Source organism: Ambystoma mexicanum, chromosome 2q, assembly GCF_040938575.1.
Source record: "Ambystoma mexicanum isolate Mex_15411 chromosome 2q, UKY_AmexF1_1, whole genome shotgun sequence".
NCBI lineage: Eukaryota > Metazoa > Chordata > Amphibia > Caudata > Ambystomatidae > Ambystoma > Ambystoma mexicanum.
In genome coordinates, this window is record NC_090924.1 from 197,590,167 (window position 1) to 197,611,018 (window position 20,852).

Below are 20,852 nucleotides of genomic sequence, written 5' to 3' on the forward strand. Positions count from 1 at the left end.
CTAACAATCTAGATGGGCCGCATGCGGATATCCACAAATGCATCTAGATGGGACTCAAGGTTACTCTTCACTATTCTGTCTAGACGGGACACAGGTGTAATATTCACAATTCTACCCCATCAATAACTGCCCAAAATGTAAACTGTGGCTGACTAACCCAATTAGTTTGATGCAGAGTATGGTAATCATAAACATTGTGAAGTCTACCTTATACAAGTGGGGTAAATGCTGACTATAGCTGAAAAGCAACAATTAGGCTGAGTGCCTGGAGAGTAGGATATTGGGTAATGAGACGGGTGGGGTAGTTAATGGAGTACAGTAATGGCTGCACCCCCTACATACCCCAGGTTTACCTGATCAGTCGCTGCTGGTTGACTGGTGCAGGCTTCCCAGGCAAACGCAGGCAAACACAGCCTGGAGCAGCTTCTTCAGGAGCTGCCCTTTACCTTGGGCCTTGAGCTGAAGGGTCTGCATAGGCAGGGGATGCCCTGGAAGGGCCTCTGAAATACAGCTGTTCCAGTCACAGGTGTGGCTCAGACCAATAAGAATCAAATTGGCAAAGAGGCACCAGGGACGTTTTTTTGGGGTCACCAGGAGTCGCAACTGTGACCCCCGAGGTCTCCCCTTGTGTTAAGCAAAATTGTATGCCGTACCCTCTGGGACCACCACATACAATGTAAGCAAGACCAACCTTTGGTAGAAGTCTGCACCACAGTTTTTGATAGCGAGCTGAGCAGCCAGGCTTATCTCAAGAGTGAATGTGAGCAGTACAAGAAGTTACACAGAGGTCTTTCAATCACAGTGGGTCAAGTAGACGCTTGTACTCAAGGTTTCTTGGTAAAACACTTATTAATTTATTACAGTCACTTAGAAAGCATTTTACTAGAAGGAGGCAACTTAATATTCTATACTAATACATTTCAATACAAAGATTTTGAGACAGTTTGAGCTCCCCTGAAGTAGGAGAAAAATAGCAGTTAAGTTACTTAGAAGTGGGCAAAAGGGACAAGGTAAGAGGAATAGATGCTATATACTTGTTGGACAGTGCAAATAGTTTCAGTTCACCAGAAGAGTTCAGTTCAAGTCAATAGGCCCAGGCCAAAGTCGGCTATCGGTGAAAGGATCGAATACAAAGCATTGAAATACAATAGGGTCGAGTCAAAAGGACTGTAAAAAGGTAGGTATTTTTTTGGGGGGTGATCCCCTTCCCCCTCCCCCTGTTTTTGGTGTAAAAACAACTTATTTTTTCCTATACGGAAACCAAAAAAAATATACATTTAAAAAAAATAATAATAATTTGTGACTCGACCCTATTGTATTCGATCCTTTTGTTTTAGATCCTTTGACTGGACACCGCCAAAGTCATTGGGCTAGTGTTCTGAATAGGAAAGAGCAGTTCTGGTATCAAACGGTAAAGTCTTTGCAAAAGCTCACCGAAGTAGTTTAGGCGAAAAAGAATCATATGTTGGGTCACAAGCTGATTAGGCCTGCAAGTTGGGAAAGTTTCATAAACTTTCACTGCGAGAGTGGCGTTCTCTCAATCGGTTTGGCACAGTATGAATGTATGAAGAAACAAACGCAGCTGAAGTCGTTGGTTCTTGGCAGTTCCTGCAGATCTCATTGTTCCTGAGCCTGAGTCGTGGGGACAAGAGGGACGACGTTGGGGGACCCCTGCACTGCACGGGATCGTCAAAAAAGCAAACCAGATGGAGTCACTTCAGTTCCAGTAGCTACAGATTCAAGCACACAAACTGGTGTCCCTCTCCCTGGTTAATCCTAACCAGCCTTGAGAATGGTATCCAGGTGGCTTACAACCTCCACCTTCCTCTGAGTGGGCAGACCACTCCTCTTCCCACCTGGTTTCAACCACTCATCTCCTTCTTGGACACTTCAATATCCATCTCCATACTTCCTGTCCTTCCACTGGACGCTTTCGTGACCTTTGCGACTCCCTCTCACTCTATTTTGGCCCGACTCACTCTGCAGGGCACACTCTGGATGTTCTGATCTCTTCAGACCTTCCCCGATCATCCCCTATGACCACTCCTCTCTCCTGGAGTGATCACTTTCTCCTTTCTTCCCAGCTCACCCCCTCTACCCCCCAGGCAAAGCCAACTCCAGCACTGCCACCTACCTTCTGGTATCTGACCCATGAAGCGTGTGTCCGTTGAGGCTTTTGCTGCCACTTTCTCACCTCCTCCCCCCTTACACAGCCCTTTCCATGCTCCACTCTGCTATATCTGATACTCTTGATGTTCTTGCCCCTGTCATGAGAATCCGCTTGAAGCTCAAAGCCAAGTGCAACTCTTGGTACGACTCAGATTTCGTCACCCGTAAACGCAAGTGCAGGGTGGCTGAGAGGAAATGGCATGCTTCCGGTACATCCTCTGACAAACTGGCCTGCCGCCTGCTCCAAAGGCAATACCAGCTCTCTGTCCACACCAAGAAGAGAGCCCACATCCAAGCCTGTGTCTCTGCAGCATCTAACAACTCGGCCGAACTCTTTAAAATCTGCAAGGAGCTGGCCAATCCTGCTGCAGTATCTACCTCTCCTATCCCCTTCCAGGCCCTTTGCACTGCCCTGGCTTCTCATTTCATCTCTAAAACCCAGGACATCCTGTCCTCTCTCTTCCTCTCCTCCTCCTCTGTCCACTCCCTGTTCTTCCTCTGGTCCTTCTTCGGCCAAATCTCCTCCATGCTTCTCTGCCTTTCCCCTGTTCTCCCCTGAATAGGTTTCTAGACAAGTCTGATCTATGAAAGTCTCATCAAAACAGGTTCCGCCCTGTGCCTCCAAAACCATCAAGGACCACATTGATAACCTGGCTCCTGCTCCGACTGATTTCTGCAACCATTCCTTTGCCACCGGAGTCTTCCCCTCCCCCCTGAAGCACTCACTTGTGCACCCACTTCTTAAGAAACCCTCTGACGACCGCTCTGCTCGGCTAACTATCGTCCCATCTCCATCACTCCTTTCCTGGGCAAACTGCTGGAAAAGCTGGCCATCTCCCAGCTTAATCTTCACTCAGAATCTGTTGGCTGTCCCCATGACCATCAGTCTAGCTTCAGAGGTGCGAGAAGCATGGAAACTGCTCTCCTGAACATCCGTGAAGACCTGCTCTCCAACCTTGATTCCAACACACACTGTGTCCTCATCTTACTTGCTCTCTTCTGCCTTCAACACGGTCAACCATGCCATCCTGCTCAAGTGTCTCTGTGATAACCTTGTTATCACTGACCACCTTCCTCTCAGATCGACCCTCGCAGGTCCAACTCGGGTCCTTCCTCTCTTCTATCTCTCTACCTGTGGCATTCCCCAGGGGTCTAACCTCTCTCCCTGGCTGTTCAACCAATACCTGGCACTTCTTGCCCGCCACATAGCCACTCTCTGCCCCACCTTTCAGTGCTATGCGGATGACACTCGGCTCATTTTCAGGCTCCCCTCAGTCACCGCTTTTCCTTCTCTCATCTCTGACTGTCCGCCATCAAGGAGTGATGTGCCGCAAATTATCTCTGCCTCAATGCCAGCAAGACCGAGATTCTCCTCCTCGGCACTCCCGCTCCCTGCTTCCCTGTCTCTCTCTCTAGCCAGCCGCTCTTGTCCCTCTTCCTGCTCCCACCTGTGAGGCCAAAATCCTCAGGGTCATCTTCGACTCAACTTTCCTTCTCTCCTCACATTTTGATGTCTCTAAGAAGTCACACTACCAGCTGCACCTCCTCGGAGGTATTCTTCCTTTCCTCTCCTTCCCCCTGAAGCTCATGGTCTCCAGAGTACTAGTTCTCTCTAGGCTGGACTACTGCAACAGCCTCTTTCTAAATCTGCCTGCCTCTACTCTCCGCCCTCTACAATTCATCCAAAACAGGACTGCGAGACTTGTCCTTGGCCTCAAGCCCAGGGACCGTATCTCTCAGGACTGAAATCTCTACACTGGCTCCCAGTAGCGGCGAGGATTAAGTTCAAAACCCTCTGCATTGTCCACAAGACCTTCTGGGGCCTGGGACTGCAATACCTTCAACTCTCTCTCCCTAAATATCTACCTTCTCGAGCACTTCGCTCATCCGCCTCCAACTCCCTCAGGGTCAGTCGCTTCTCCAAGCAGCAAGCTGGTGGTAGATCTTTCCTCTGCTGGGGCCTCCCTCTGGAACAACCTCCCTGCCTCTTTGAAACATGAGGAAAACCATATCCGGTTCCGCAAGCACCTCAAGGTCTTCCTCTTTGCTTCCGCTTTCTCTCCCCCTCTCCCTTGCTGATCCCCTGGACGAATCTGAAACTGCACTGGTTTTCCTGGCTACCCTCTGATCTTGGGCCCAGGCCCCGCCGCTGCAACACCCCACCCTTCCAGTTGCACACCTGCACTGCCCCCAAGGGAACTCTTGCACTCGGGGACTGTTTCTGTATCCCTACAGCCCCTACTAGCACTTGCCACCAGCTGGCTGCACTTCTTAGCCTATTTATTCCATTTATTATCCTCCATTAATTCACTGTTCATCCCATGCACTCCCCCCCCGCTCCCCCATCCCCCCTACTGCACTTGCACAATCTCAATGTCATCGGCCTAGTAGGATCGCTGTCTGTCTTCCCTCTGTTTCCCCTCCCTTGCCTCGTCGTGCCTTGAAACACTTGTATGATATGGCATTTATAACGCACCTATACATGAGTTGATTGGTCCCACCAACTCAAAGGAAGAAGTAGTCCTTGAAGGGGCTTCTCTGTCGAGATGAACTTGGCAATTCAGACCTGCAACAGGGCTTCACTGAGCAAACCAACGGTCAGGAGTTGCAGCAGCCGTCCTCTTCCAGCTCTGCTTTCATTCCAGTGGTAGACTCTGCTTTCCAGTCCAAAAGACTCGCCTTTTAAACAGTTCTCTCCCTTTCATTTCAGCCTAGCTGTCACTCAACCAGCAGGGTGGCTGTCCTTGCCGGACAGTCAGCCAGCCAATCATGGTAGAGTGCATTTGGGTCTCCTAGGAGACTAAGCACGGAATTTCGGGCACCTCCCTCACTTCCTGCCCACCCCAGACACTCGGGCGCCTGAGGCGGTCTTCAGTCCTGAAGCCCGTCAAAGGCACACGAACAAAGGAACCAAACCTGGTTTGGTGCGCAGAGGTAAAAACTAGAAGGACCTTTCCAAAAAGAAATTGCGAAAAAAGAAGACTGGACCTATTTAAACAAAGTGGCTTAAGGCGCCATCTTGAACAACATGGCTCCCCTGATTTTTAGTTCGTTGTAAAACCACTGCCACCAGCCTTTTCAATAGGAAAGGGTAGCATTTGACTGCTACATGAGTATTTAGACACAGGGATGCTATGTAACCCCTCCAGCACTCCATTGTAAGATGGTGTGTGCTGGGTCTATGAATTTGGAAAGACTAGTACTAAAGTCAATTTCACTTTACATTATCTCAGAGAAGGTATTTAAACCTTTGGGAAGTCTAAAAGACATCCCTTTGTCACTGCACTGAAAGTGCTGTGCAACACACATGAAAAGATGATACCTATGGAGTCATCTAAAACCCCATTTTCAAGAAACACAAGTGTAAAACACACATCAAAACGCATGGAAGAGTGGGGAAAAAAGGCTCAGACTCTTGCCAGGTAAAAAAAAATCAAGTCCTCAAAATCCAGCAAAGTTGCTGGGGTTCTCTAAGGTGAAGGGAATTAGGACATTTATGAGAATTCTCCCTAACACACTCACACATTTCTTTCCTTCTGCTGTGCACACTTGCACCTGTCCTTTTCCTATCGTGCCTCTTGCACATTTCTGTCACTTTTCTGTGCACTTCTGCATCTTTCCAGGTTGCTTGCACCCTTTTCTTTTACTTTGGATTTCACTTTTACTTCAGCGCCTCTAATGTGCCTTTTCTTTCCTTCTGTGCCACTAGCGCACTTTCTCCTTTCGTTATTCCTTCTTTTTTACTTGCCGTTACTTTAAACTGTCCTCGCTTTCCACTCTGTGCCGCTTTGCAGATCTTGCTTTTCTCACTTTACCGCTCCAGCCACCTGCACGCTCCAGTTTCTCCTCCCATGCGAAACTCACCGGGTAGCATATCGCTGGTGAGTGGTCTCTCCGGGATTCTTTGGGTCGAGGTCAGGGTCTCGCCGCCTGCCCCTCAGACACTCTTGGGCCCAGCACACGGCCCACGGGAATAAGCAATTGCACACACCGCTAGCAGGATACCAGCTGCCTGGCTCCGGCTTTCTGGAGACTGCTTCCTAGCCACGCTGCAGCCTCTCTCAAACACCGAGCCAGCATTGCAGCACGCCGTTCACTGCCGGATTGTTCCTTCTGTAGCTTCTTGGCTTCTCTGGTCCAGTATGCCTCTCCAGCACACTCATTCACCTGTGTAAGACAACTGCTTTTATAGTAGCAACAGTCTAGTGGGGTCAGGTGCGAGTAGTCTGTTCTCCATCATGGGGTCTGACATGGATTCACATGCTCATGAATATTCCCCGTCAGGCTGGGAATCCTCAGTAAAAAACTTTGTTTCGTTTCTGAACTGTCTTTATCCTATAAACCAATCGCTGAGCTCTTGGTCATACTGGCCCTAGCCAATGACTGCTCTCTACCTAAGTCCTTCCCCAGGTAGCCATCTTCAGATTTTTACCGCACGTTCAAGTTTTGTGATTCCTTGCATTTCGCTCTTCGAGCTTGTCTGCGTTTTTTCACTTTTTTGATAGGAAAACTAATTTTCTGCCCTTTTCTCACCCCTCAAGGGCTGAATTCATCAAATGTTCTTCTTGGAAGCTCAGGTCTGCACCTCGTGGATCATGTCGGATGAGAAGGACGGCGATTCCCTCTTCGAGCTTTGCATCGGCTGTGGTTTGTGGGATCTGTACATGGAGGACTAACATTCCAAGTGCCTGTATTGTCTCCACCCGACACACAAAGAAGATTGTGAGATTTGCCGTGGCTTCACTAAGCACATGATGAAGGATCGACACCAACAGTTGCAACTTGGCTTTAGGCCAAGGCCTCTGCCCAGGGTGGTTCCGAGGGGCATGTTTCCTCTGGATCCAGCCAACCTGAGCAGGCTTCTAAGTCCTTTTGAGGTTGCACCACCCATGGGGGCCCAACACAAGGCCAAGCACTGCAAGCCCGCTCCCGTCGGGGTCGGCGCTGAGGCAGGTCCTGCGACAGTCGGGGCGCGTTCATCATTTCCTTCTGCGTTGGCCCCCGCTCCAGCTCTTTGTCCAAGAGGAAGTCAGCTACCCCGGGGAAGCTGCGGGAGACACAAGCAGGCCAAGAAGGGTAAGGTTACCGACCTGCCCATGAAAGAGAAGGCCAAGCAGGACAACCCCCCGCCACGAAGGAGGCCAAGCAAGACTAGGCGTCTGACCTGGCCTTGAAGGCGAAGGCCAGGCAAGACAAGGGAAGCAGTCTTCCCGTGAAGGCCCAGGTGCACCTGGCCAAGTTGTCCTCCATCGGGTTGGTGGTGGCATCACTCTCAAAGGCAATAGGGACTGACCCGGCTCAGTGTACCCCGACAACATACAGTGTGTCTCTTGCTCCCAGGAGGGAGGCTTCGGGCAAGTCTGTTGAAGATTCTGGAGAAGAGGATGCCGGACCGGAGACCAAGACCGACCCCTTGGGACCTGAAGATGGGAGGGGTGTGGGTGGGGTTATGAAGAACTTCAAGGAACTGACATTTCTTCTTCCGACGAGGAGATCCTCTCCATCCACACCACTCAGGGTGACAAGGACACCGTCCATGGGGATAACAGAGGCACTGAGCCCAGCGGCCCCTCTGCCTAGGTGCCTGCTAGAGACCTTTTGCAGCATATACTCTTGACCCTCCACAAGCTGCTGTTGGAGATACAGAGGAGGATGCCAGCGGCACCACCGCTGGTCACCCCATTGACAACTTGGGAACCGCCGGAGAAGTGGCCTCCTACACCTCCATACCAGCCTTCGCTACCTCCCCCACCCCCCAATCTAGGGGGACGGGAACAAACACATGATGATGATGGTGTGATGGGGGACCCACCGTCGCCACAACTGAGAGCTTCACCACCGGACGAAGTGGGATCTTTTCATTCCTTGATCGCCCGTGCATCAGAGCTTTTCTAACTCACCCTGGAGGATAAGAAGGAATGGTTCTTGTATCAACGCTGAGAGGCAAAGAGGAAGACCATCCTTTCGGTCCCGCTCCTGGACGACATTTGGGATGAGGGGCTGGCGCTACTGAGGAACCCTGCCTTAGCCCCAGCAAAGCGAGACCGGCTTGAAAAGAAGTACAGGGTGCCGGACTCTGCACCCAAGTGCCTGCGATTTCAGCCTTTGCCGGACTCGGCGGCCGCCTGGAAGAAATAATCCAGTTCAGCGTCTTTTTCATCCGCACCTCCTGACGAGGGGAAGAAATTGGATTTCATGGGTAGAAATGTCATCTTCGGCGACGACGGTCAAGGCTGCCAACGTCTTAGCGATTGTGGCCAATTACGACTGGGGGATTTGGTAAAGATGGCTCCGCTCATGGACTTCCTCCTCTATGACAAGCAGGTCGAGGCCTTGGAGATCCTCCAGGAGGGTGAGGTGGCATCGGGCCGCGCCATCATAGTGGCCCTGGACATTGAGGCCACAGGGTTCCGCCAGATGGGAAACAGTTTGCCTTCACTGTCGTAGCTGGCTCAAGGCCACCAACTTTAGACGAGAGGTCCAGACGAGGGTTCTGGACATGCCATTCGGAGACCACCTTTTCGGGAAGGCCGTCTATTAATCCCTCCAGGCCATCAAGACGGACACGGAGACGGCCTGTGCCCTGGGCACTCTGCAACAATGACGGCCGTCATTTCGTTCTTCAGGAGGGAAGTCTGGCAGGTCTTCGAAGGGATTTGGCAGGGCTCATCCTCTTACTGCCAACCCTCCCGTTCCACGACCCAGCAAGCCAACAGGGGTCGCTCCAAGGCTTTCGGAGGGGGCTGTCCTCGTCGAGGACCTCCAAGGCGGCGCTTTGACCTCCAAGCAAGATTGAACCAGCCAAGACGTCTGGCGCCCACCCATGGACCCCGGTGGCAGGGCAACTGGGCAACTTCGTCAGCGTGTGGGAGTCTATCTCCACCGACAGATGGGTGCTGGACGCTCTCGCCCACACACACCTTGGAATTTCAACGAAAGTGTCAGCGAATACCACCTGTGGCCCGGCATGAACGACCCATCCCTCAGCTGCTGCTGGAGGTCCGGGCCATGTTAAGGAAAGGGGCGATAGAACTGGTCTCGCGGCCATTCTGAGGCTCCAGAGTTTACTCAAAGTACTTTGTCATAAGAAAGCCGAGGGGCTGGAGGCCCATTGTCGACCTATGACTCAACAAGTACATAAAGTCCCAGAAGTTCAGGATGGTCACTCTACAACACATGCTCGGCCAACTGGAGCGGGGAGACTGTTGTCGTTGGATCTCGAGGACGCGTACTTCCATGTCCCCATACACGTAAAGCATTGCAAGTTCCTGTTTTTCGTCATCCAGGGAAAGCATTACCAGTTGAAGGCGCTTCCTTTTGGACTCAAGTCGGCACCATGAGTCTTCCCCAAATGCCTTGCGCATGTGGCGGCCTATCTGTGACTACGGGGATCCACGTTTACCCTTATCTGGACGACTGGCTTATCCGGGCCAGGTCAAAGGACATCGCAGTTGATCATACGGTTGAGGACTGTCTGGCTGCTGACGAACCTGGGGTTCTCAGTGAATTATGCAAAGTCCTGCTTGACTCCATCGCAGAACTCTGTTCCTGGGATCCAGGCTCAACACAGTGGCTTGCCTGGCAGCTCCGTCGTAGGAGAGAAGATCGGCCATCTTGGGCAAGGTTCAACGGCTGTTGGCACTGAAGATCGCCACGGTGCGGACCATAAAGTCACTGCTCGACATGATATCGCTGTGCATATACCTGATTCGGCTCTGCAGACTGCAGATGCGTACGCTCCAGGAGTTCCTCGACGCCTGTTGGGTCCAGATGTCTGGAAGCTTCCAGGACAGGATTGCGCTCGACGAGGAAGTCCGCCGAGCGATAAGGTGGTGGGGCGTGCGCTCCAACATCGCTAGAGGCAGACATTCAAAGCCGCCGTACCAGGAGACAGTCACGATAGACGCCTCTCTGGAAGGCTCGGGAGCCCACACCAGACGTCTTCATGCCAGAGGCCTGTGTCGGCCTTAAGAGAAGACTCTGCATTTCAATGTTCTGGAACTACGAGCTTTGTTTTGGGCCCTCTGGTCTTTTCTGCCGTCCCTCAAGGGCAAATTGGTGAGGGTCTTCATGGACAAAACCACCACAATGTTTTACATCCGGAAGCGGGGGGGGGGGGCACCAGATCCCCAGCACACTCCACGGAGGCACAGGACGTGTGGCACTGGGCTGTCGCCCAGGGGATGTTCCTCCATTCCGTTCCACCTGGCAGGAGTAAAGAATACTTTTGCCGACTCTTTCAGCAGGGAGCTGCGCTCTTGCCACGAGTGGGAGCATAGGCAGGGTCAAGTGAACAGACTGCGCCTCAGGTGGGGCAGTCCCCAAATGGATCTGTTTGCGACGGTGAAAAATACCAAGTGCCCGAGGTTTCCAGCAGGTTCCCCCAGCCATGGAGCATGGACTCATTCTCCTTCCTTTGGGGAAGGCCTGTTTCTGTACACGTTCCTTCCATTGCCACTGATACTTTGAGTCAATGGTCAACTCAGACGGTTCCATTGAAGGATGTTCCTCGTGGCAACAGCGTGGCCGAGGCAGATGTGGTACCTGGGCCTTCTCAGCATGTCTACATCCCCTCCAGTCAAGCTGCCAATGGTCGCAGATCTCTTCGGGAGGGAAGGAGGTGCAATTCTGCACCACGATCTGGGATCTCTGAACCCGAAGGCCTGGCTCCTGCAGCATTAGCGTTTGGTTGTTACGAGCGTCTGGCGGACTGCAGGAAGGTACTTGCCAAGGCCAGGGTGTCGTTGACTTTAAAGTGCTACGGACACAAATGGAAGCGCTTTGCTACTTGGTGCCAGTTGCATAAGATCAACCCTCTGAGGGTCACGGCCCCTTAGGTACTTCCGTATTTACTATCATTGGCTAAATCGGGCCTGGCACACGCCTCCATCAAGGTGCATCTGGCAGCTATCTCCCGCTACACCAGATCCCCAGGGCGACCTCCTTGTGGTCAGTCTGGTCAAGGAATTCATCAAGGGACTGTTCCGCTTGTTCCTGCTGGTGAAGGCTCAGGTGCCAGAACTCAACGTGGTGCTGACTAGGCTCATGGGGGCCCAATTCCAACCTATGCATACAGCTCCGCTGCAGTTTCTATCGTAGCAGACTGCTTTCCTGGTGGCCATCACCTCTGCAAGAACAGTAGGTGAGATCCAGGCCCTATCCTGCAAGCCACCTACTTGACTTTCCATGAGACGAGGGTGGTGCTGCGTACACGCCCCTGCTTCATGCCCAGGGCTCAATTGGATTTTCATCTCAACAAGTCCTTGGTGTTAACTGTGTTAGCCCCCTGCCCCCCCCCACCCCACCCTTCCCCCCTCTTGACGCCTTCGTCACCGGCTGAAAGGACTTTGCACTAGTTGGATGTGGTTCGAGTGCTGAAGTTTTGTGGCCCGCACAATGATTTTCTGGAAAACATCTGTTTTTTTGTGAACTTTGGTCCTGTGAACCATGGGAAGGCCCTGTTCAAGGCTTCCATTTCCCTGTGGCTCTCTGGCTGCATCGCTAATTGTCACTGGATGGCAAATCGACCGCTGCCTGGCCGTCCGAGAGCCCATTCTACCAGAGAGATTGCTGCTACAACTGCGCTCTTGTCTGGTGTGCCCCTTCTGGACATTTGCAGGGCTGCTACGTGGAGGTCGACGCACACCTTCACGAGATTCTACTGCGTCGACAGGATTCCAGGGAGGAGTTCAGAGTCAGCCAAGTAGTGCTGCACAACCTGTTGAGGAGGTAAAAGATTGCTTCTGTTGAGCCTTGCCACCTCCTGTGGTTGTGTATGTGTACTGCTATGCATTCTTTATTCATGAGCATGTGAATCCATGCCAGACCCATGCTGGAGAAGGAACAAGTTACTTATCTGTAACTGTTCTCCAGCATGGATCTGGCATGGATTCACGTGTGAACCCTCCCTCCTACCCCTCTGCTGCTCTGTGTTGCCTTGCTTTCAAGGCGAGCATGTTGCCACTGAGCTATCCTCCCGAGACCAATCCTGCCCCTTTACGCGCTACCAAATCTGAAGATGGCTTCCTGGGGAGGGGCTTAAGTAGAGGGCAGTCATTGGCTGGGGGCAGTATGACCCAGAGCTCAGTTATTGGTTTATTAGATGAAGACAGTTCAGAAACTAAACTGAAACTGTTTTTTCTTTTGCCCAGCCTGAATGGGAATGTTCATGAGCACGTGAATCCATGCAAGACCCATGCTGGAGTAAAGTTACAGGTAAGTAACTTGTTCCTTAATGCTTGACTCTATTAGTGGGACAACTTGAGTTTTTTACGGTAGGTTACCCTTATTTCCCCCATGTTTCTGTGGGTGATCTTTACTGCTCTTAGTTGCCGCCTCTTGGTTGAAAATGGGGAGGGGCAGTTAAGGCAAGATGGGAATTGGTATTTACAGGCTATATCATTATAACTGGATTGTCAAAGGATAGGGGTGATGTCCCCTGGCCCTGGTTTTGTATACAAAACGTGATTCTCTTTGTATCAGTAACTCCCTATGTTACACACCTGGACATGCAAGCACGGGTCTCTAACACTTCACATGATATAAACTAGGGAAAGACAAAGGAGTGTTGGGTCTGGGATAATCGGCCTCTCTTGGGTTAGGGACAATGGGACCTGCATTGTAATTGGTTATTTAGAACGCACTTAATACCCATGGGTTTCTAAGCACAGACGCGCGGGGATCGAACCTGTGTTGCTCAGCATCGTCTTGTTTCCAAGGAGAGTGCATGGCCCCTGAGCTATCATCCCGAGACAGGCGTAAACCATAAAGGCACCTGTGGCCCCTTCACTTATCGTCCTGTTGGGATACCGCGTCTGCCCTAGGGTATTCTGAGTGCAACCCCGGACTCCCCTACCCAGGTGATCCATCGCTTGTCCACCTCCAGGGTTGGGATCCACAAACGATGACCCTCCCTTTGCCCCCTTAATAGAAGACTCTCTGGGTATACATGGGAGAATACCCCTAGGTTTCTCTCAATACCAAGTGTCCCTCCATACATTAGAACAGTAGTTTTTAAGGATAGTCAACGAATATCAAAGACAAACCCAAAGAGTTCCCAGCAACACTGTACATAGGGTGTGTGCTGCAAAAGTGTAAAACAGATGCCTTTAAAGAGATGGTCTAGTAAAAAAACATAAAAAAAAATACTAGCATCCTCCGTTTTAAAACTTCCTATGTAAAATTTTGAGCTATTCAAGCTCAGAATTCGAAAAAGCAAGCACAGGGGCGCAGCCATTTTGTGAAATGGAGGCCCTCCTGTGCTGGCTTTTGCTTTTGCGGCACTAATGAAGGAAAAGCCAGCCAGCTGTAGTAAACAGTCTACCGCTGGGTGGCTTTCCCTTCATTAGTGCCGGTACTCGGAGGACGCGGATCGGAGACCAGAGCAGGAAAGCTGCAGATGAATCTCGGTAAGTGCTGTGTTTTTTTTTTTTTTTTTTTTTACAAAAAATAAGCACTAGCTGCGTTTTTTTTTCTAAGTTTTCCGGGCTGGAGGAGCCCGGAAAACTTAGAAATAAAGCCGCAGCTTTAAAAACGTATTTGTTTGCGGTCGCTTTTGAAGCGACCGCAAACATAAATACAACGTTATTGTGTTGGAAAACGCTGCGGTTTTTCTTTCCAAGTTTCTCAGGCTCCTCCGGCTCGGAGGAGCCTGAGAAACCTGGAAAGAAAAACCGCAGCGTTTTCCAACACAATCGCGTGTGTTTCTGCCTGCTGTGGCTATCACTTTCGGTCTCTGGTGCTCCCAGGGGAGCACCGGAGACCCAAAGTGATAGCCACAGCAGGCAGAAACACACGCGGTTATGTTTACATGCCGCGTAGTGTTTCTACCTGCAGCTGATTTCCCATTTGGGGCTCTCGGGCTCCCCATGGGGAGCCCGAGAGCCCCAAATGGGAAAGCAGATTCAGGCAGACACAACGCGGTTGTTTTCCGCAATGCCACGTTGTCTGCCTGAATCTGCTTTACCATTTGGGGCTCTCGGGCTCCCCGTGGGGAGCCCGAGAGCCCCAAATGGTAAAGCAGATTCAGGCAGACACAACGCGGTTGTGTTGGAAAACGCTGCGGTTTTTCTTTCCAAGTTTCTCAGGCTCCTCCGAGCCGGAGGAGCCTGAGAAACTTGGAAAGAAAAACCGCAGCGTTTTCCAACACAATAATGTTGTATTTATGTTTGCGGTCGCTTCAAAAGCGACCGCAAACATAAATACGTTTTTAAAGCTGCGATTTTATTTCTAAGTTTTCCGGGCTCCTCCAGCCCGGAAAACTTAGAAAAAAAAACGCAGCTAGTGCTTATTTTTTGTAAAAAAAAAAATAAATAGCACTTACCGAGATTCAGCTGTAGCTTTCCTGCTCTGGTCTCCGGTCCGCGTCCTCCGAGTACCGGCACTAATGAAGGGAAAGCCACCCAGCGGTAGACTTTGTTTACTATAGCTGGCTGGCTTTTCCTTCATTAGTGCCGCAAAAGCCAGCACAGGAGGGCCTCCATTTCACAAAATGGCTGCGCCCCTGTGCTTGCTTTTTTGAATTTTGAGCTTGAATAGCTCAAAATTTTACATAGGAAGTTTTAAAACGGAGGATGCTAGTATTTTTTTTTTTATGTGGCCGATCTATTTTTTAAATAAAAATTTTTACTAGACCATCCCTTTAAGTGATATGAAGGAAAGCAAGACCGCATAGCATAAGGTAAAACAAAAGAACAGAGTTCCCAAAAGTCAGAGCGACTAAGAATGAATGGGGGGTGGGGGAGGCTCCCCTCATTCAGGAGTGAAAGAAAAAGGCCTAGAAGCCCAGAAAAACGTGCTGGGGGGCCTCACTAGGGGAGGGGATTAAGCATACAACTGATAAATCCCCCGAACATGCAACCATCAGAAGTAATTTCCAAGATCCTGGCTAACCTTGTTTTATTCCACTAAAGCATCCTACTTGAAAGTAATTGAAGTAACTTTGCCTTTTCTGCTGCTGCACATGAATTTGCACCTCTCCACCCTCTCAACTGAGGATCACTTGATTAGTTGGGGGAAGGACTGCTAAATTATTGGAATAATTAAAAAGTATTACAAAGTAGTATATTGCTGTTGCTAGTCCCGAATAACCTTTTTTTCCTTACAACAGAACCTTGTCTGAAGTGAATGGATTTATCATTGAACTGGTGCATTCCACTAACTACAACTCGCCTGCAAAAGTATTGCTCTAGTTTTCTATTTCTCGTGGTTAGTCTAAACCGTGTTTACATACCCTAATTTAACTTTGCCTTGTGTATATTGCATTGTATTCTGTCATTAATATATCGCTCTTTCCCCATTTGTATGGCCTCAATGCGCTTTGTGATTGGAACGCCATCAGTGACTGCAGTCAGTGTGGTGGAAGGTTCTAAGTTAAGAGATGGTTGTGTGCATTTTCGCCGGTTTAGGACATAAGTGGCTGGCTAGGCTCCACTAAGCAGCCCAAAGGTCAGGCACGTGGGTGGGCGCAGTTGTTTGTTTTAGCTAGAGTGCTAGTGCTGAAGATTCAATTTGTGCCCAGCTGTACCAAATTTCTTTTGTTTGTAGTCGCTGTATGCTAGTGGCAGAGGTGTTGAGGTACGTCAGGGGGTTGGGGGGGGTTTGTGTGGACGATTGTGCGCTGCTAGATCGGAATGGCATAGCCATAGCTGCATTCTATGGTGCATGGATGTGTGGCCACGCCTGCGGCTTGTGTCCACTGTAAGCTATATGTACTGTATGATTTATTCTCGGCCCTAGCGTTCTTTTTGTCCAATGTGGACGGCATGGTCTCATTGTTCGTGGTCATTGTGGAGCGAAGTCTGAGCAGCTAGGGCGAGTGAGTTTATTGCAGTGTGCCTCAGCGAATGCTGCCGGCTTTCCTGTGTATTTATCGTGTAGGAGTGTTGTGCATGGGGCAAAGGTCTGTCAAAGTGATCCGCTGCGAATGCTGTTGGCACCTGTGCTGTAATTGGTGTATAGGAATTTTGGTTTCAGCAATGTAGTTGAGAGGTGTAGTGGTTCAAGAGGATGTTGTGAAAATCCTGGTTTTTATGTACTTTGAGTTTCAGGTGATTTTCAGTGTTGTGAATGTGCTGCGGTATTGAGTACCAGATAATCTGTTCTTAGACATAAAACGAGGATCCGAGCCTGCAGGAGTTTGAAGTGGGACCACTAGGCGATATGCTGTGCGTGATCTGAGACTCCTGGAGGACTGGTAGTGCAGGATTTTGTCTTGAAGGAATTCCAGACCAGTTTTGTGGATGGAGCGGTGGGTGCTGCACATGGCTTTAAAGCTAGTGTCGATCAATTGGCAGCCAATGGAGGACGTATAGTGTAGGGCTGATGTGTTCTCTAGGAGGTCGGTTAATGAACAGGCGCGTGGCTGTGATTTGGATTCTTTGGAGTTTCCTTAGTTGAAACGCTGGAGCGCCTAGGTAGAGGCAGTTTGCGTAGTCTAGGCGGGACAGGATGGTGGAGATGATGGCCGAGAAGCAGTGAGGATAGTTCAAGTAATGGAAAATACGCATGAGAATCCATAGATGGAAGAAACAGGTTTTGGATACGGACGTGTTGTGTGAGGGATAAGTCCATGTCCAATATGCATATTAGGTTTTTTACCACGTTTGAAGTTGCCGGTGCTGGTCCAAGGAATTAAGGCCACGGAATCGGTTGGGGAAGTAGGGCTGTTTTCCTGCAAACTAGGATTTCATTTTTCCCAGGTTTGAGGATGAGGTGGTTGGTTGTCATCCAAAGGTCAATATCCGAGAGGCATGACAACAGGTCCATACTGCTGGAGCCTTGAGATTTTGGGATTTTAAGGATTATTTGGGTGTCATATGCATAGTTGTAGCAAGTAAAATTGTGAGAGCGGATGATTGCAGGCAGGGGTTTAGGTATAGAAGTTGAATATTAGGGGAGATGGGGATGCTCCTTGTGGGACACCTTTTCATTCTGGTCGTGCAGTGGATCTGAATGGGTGCAGGTGCGTGATTTGTGAGCGATTCAAGACGAAAGAGGAGATCCATGAGAGGGCTGTTTCTGATTCCTAGTCTTTGTAGCGGTCTAGTAGAATAGTGTGATCGATGGTATCGAAGGCTGCGGATAGGTCGAGTAAGAGTAGTACAGCGCAGCCTTCTGCATCGGCTGTTCTTTTTAGGTCATCCCAGATGGAGACTATGGAGGATTTTGTTTGCCTGAGTGGCCTGAAGCCCGATTGCGCAGGATCTAGGTGGTTGTTGGCTTCGCTGAATTGGCCTAGCTGCTTGTATGCTGCGCGGTCCACAAGTTTTGCCATGAAGCGTGTGTTGGAGATTGTCTGGTAGGTCTGAGAGTAGTGGGCGAAGTGTTGGTTTTTTAAGGGTGGGTTTGATGTAGGAGTTTATTAGGGTTTCCGGGAAGGATAGGATATGGTATTTATAACGTACCTATACACAAGTGTTTCAAGGCGCGCCGCGGCAAAGTAGGGGGAACAGAGGGAGGACCAAGACAGCGATCCTACTAGGCAGAGTGTAATTCAGATTGCGCAGGTGCAGCTAAATCCTGATGCGAGTGGTTGAGGATTGGGCTTGCGATACCACCTGCACAGGTTGAGGTTGGGGTGTTTTTGAGGAGTGTGGGCGGGCAGGGTTCCTCAGGGGAGACTGAAGGGCGGCTATCTGCTGCAAGCGAGTGGAACTCCTGGTGTGAAATGGGAGAGAGTCAAAGATTTGTCTGTCAATAGCAACATTGTGGAAGTGTAATGATGAGGTGTTGCACAGGGCTTGGGAGATGGGTGGGGGGATGGCTCGAGCAGGCCGGGGATTTGAATACACATATGGTTCTATGCAGTTTCTTGCTCTGGTTTCGAGCATTTAGGATTCTGTTTACATAGAATGTTTTCTTGATTTTTCTGATTTCCAGTCTGTATCCTCTGGTTGGTATTGCTAGGGTGGTTTTGTTCTGGGCTGTGGGGTTGGTTCTCCAGGTCCGTTTAAGACGGTGCTTGAGGGTTTTTAGTGATTTGATTTTGGTGGTGAACCACCTGGGTGTTGGTCCTGATCTCTGAGAGGTCTGTTTTGTTGGAGTGAGTGGTGTGAGGGCGTTTGTAAGCCAGAGGGTGAAGGTTTTGATCGATGGGTGTCGGTCCTGGAGGGAAAGTGTAGGGAGAGAGTTCAGTGAGTGTGCTAGCTCTGGTGTGATTATGACTTTATTCCATAGTGGAATGAGAGGACAGGTGGTTGGTGGTGGTTGTGTGTGGCCTTGACCTCCAGCCGCTGTGCTCAGTGATATGAAGAAGTAAATTGCTGATTGATCAGTCCATGATAGAGGGCTGGAGGGGGCTGGGTAGGTATGTTTGTAGTGCTGAAGATAGCATCTAGGATGAGTCAAACCAGATGTTGAAGTCCCTGAAGATGGAAAGTGTGGATGAGGTAGGTGGCCAGCACTACACAAGTGTGCCTGCAAAGTCTATGTTGTAGCCGTGGGGTCTGTAGATGAGTAGGAAGCTGTGTGTGGTGGAGGGTGAGAGTTGCAGTTTTACCACAAGGGATTCGTAGCCTCTGGTGTTGGTTAAGGTTTCCTTGATTTATTAGTTGGAATTGGTGCTTTTGTAGTATTGCAAGTCTGTCCTCTGCCCCCTCTCGATCTGTTCCAGACAGTAAGGCTGGAGCCAGGGTGGGAAGGCCTCGTGGCTCGTAGTCATTGGCAAACAAGCTCTCAGTAATGAAGAGGATGTCTGGATTTCTTCTGTGATGTCAGATGTAGAATGTATTTTTGGAGACTGACCTGGCGTTGAGTAGTCAGGATAGTTTAAGGGGTGTCCTTGTAAATGATCATTTTACTACAGCTACTAGTGTGTGAATTTATTTGGGTCTATGCATTTACTGAGTTCATTGTACTTCTCTACAGCTCACATCCTCTTGATGAGATGAGCCAGGCTGCTCTGCCATTCTACCAAACCTTTGGGAAGTCCCGTTTATACGAAGAGCTGGGGCGTGTATACCAAGGGATAATTTTATAAAGTTTCACCTTTGCTAGATTTTAGAAAAAACTCCCCTAACAAAGTGCCACTCCTCATAAGGTGGGGTGTGCTGATCGCACCATATAAAAGATAGGAAGTATAAATATATCCCCTATAACATAAAAGGGAATCCCAAAGGGCTGCAATCAACATTGCACAGTGTGATGTAAACGATCAATGCCACGAAACCTGGACCAAAGTAACTCCAAGAAAAATGTGTAAGAAGAAATGGAGTATCCCAAAGGATAGGATACAACAAAGAGTGGGTGTGGAAAAAGGCTTCCACTCACACAGGGTAACCGACCAAAAATCCCATAGTCTAGCAAAAAGTGCTGATGGACTCGCATGTAGAGGAGATTGTGCGCAAAAATGGAAATCTATGCTAACCCTATCTGCTCATGGCCTTTGCGATGGGTGAGTGGGTGCAGAGTTAAGACGATCACCTCTTCCATTTTCTTCTTGAGCATGCCATCTAATCTTCATTAAGTTTCCTAATTCGAACTCTTCTACAATCTCTTGTTTTGGTTCTCCTCTCCTACATTCAAGTAATTTTCTTTCTATCACTAATAATGTCCTCCATTCTTATTCATTTAGCTCTTTCTGCAGGTGGCATGACATGGTGGATCATCCTATTTTTTTTTTACCTGGGTTTTTCTGGTGCTTCACTTTCCTGGTTTGTTTCGCCTCCGATTGTTCTTGAGGTCTCTTGGGCAAGCAATTCTTCATTAGCCCCGTGCTTTGCCACTGCAGAAGACTGTCCTTGGTCAATTTTTTTAGTCTACCCTATCCCTCTTCCTTTTTTTAAGTCTACACTTCTGTGCATATGACTAAAATATTTCTTCAGCGATCAACTCGAGTTCACTCCAACCGTCCAAATGACACGTTTAACTATTTCTCACTCCACATCAATTCAACTGAAGAGTACATTTTGTTGTTCACCCTCCCTTACATCAGTGCTGCCCTCTGCCTAATTTTCCTCTGCACAATCTTCCTTTCATCTGCTTGTTACCTTTTCATTGGTCTATTCACATTATTTCCCTGCAAACACTGCATAGACAGCATACTATCTACTTTACATTAATAAAGATCCAGCCATTTCTCGCCCTTTTGGCTACTAACACTCAAGTATCCTTTTTAGTTGCATTGCCTACTGTTCTATGGTTGTGCTGTTTCCCAGTCTATGCTGTTTCTCCTGTTCACTTTGTTTAACTTTGTCATCTATAGTTGCTTACTCCTCACTCAGCTACTCGGTCACTTTATTTTCCATCCAGTCTCCAGTTCACTTTCTTATGCAGTCTTTAAATGTCTATCTTCAGTTATGTTGGTGTAATCCTTTTCGGCCTACTTTTCGCCGTTCCATTTTTCAGTCCTTCACCCTCCCTGAACACCGTCCCAATTCTGTTCACTTGTTGTTTTGGCTTCTATATTTTGGAATAATCTGCCTCGGCTTTGACTGCTGTACCTCCTTTTGCTTTGGTCCTTTATTGAAAGGTCATTTCCAATCTCCTTGCTCACAATTTGTGAATGCCTTTTTGATATTCAATTCAAAAGTGTTTATTTAATTCTATTGTACATTGCTTTGGTGATGGCCCTTTGTAAATCCTAATAAACAAATAAGCACTAATTCATAAAAGTACAATGCACTGCTATTTTTTTTTAGAAATCTTAACATATGGTGTCTTTAAATTATTTTATGTGATCACTT

The 20,852-nt window shown here is 49.2% G+C and overlaps 1 protein-coding gene across 4 annotated transcripts in view; it reads left to right on the top strand.

Annotated features, from left to right (window-relative positions):
* MARF1 (meiosis regulator and mRNA stability factor 1) overlaps positions 1-20,852 on the top strand; it is a 1,350,049-nt gene that overhangs the window by 327,228 nt on the left and 1,001,969 nt on the right. The gene's annotated exons all lie outside the window — the stretch shown is intronic.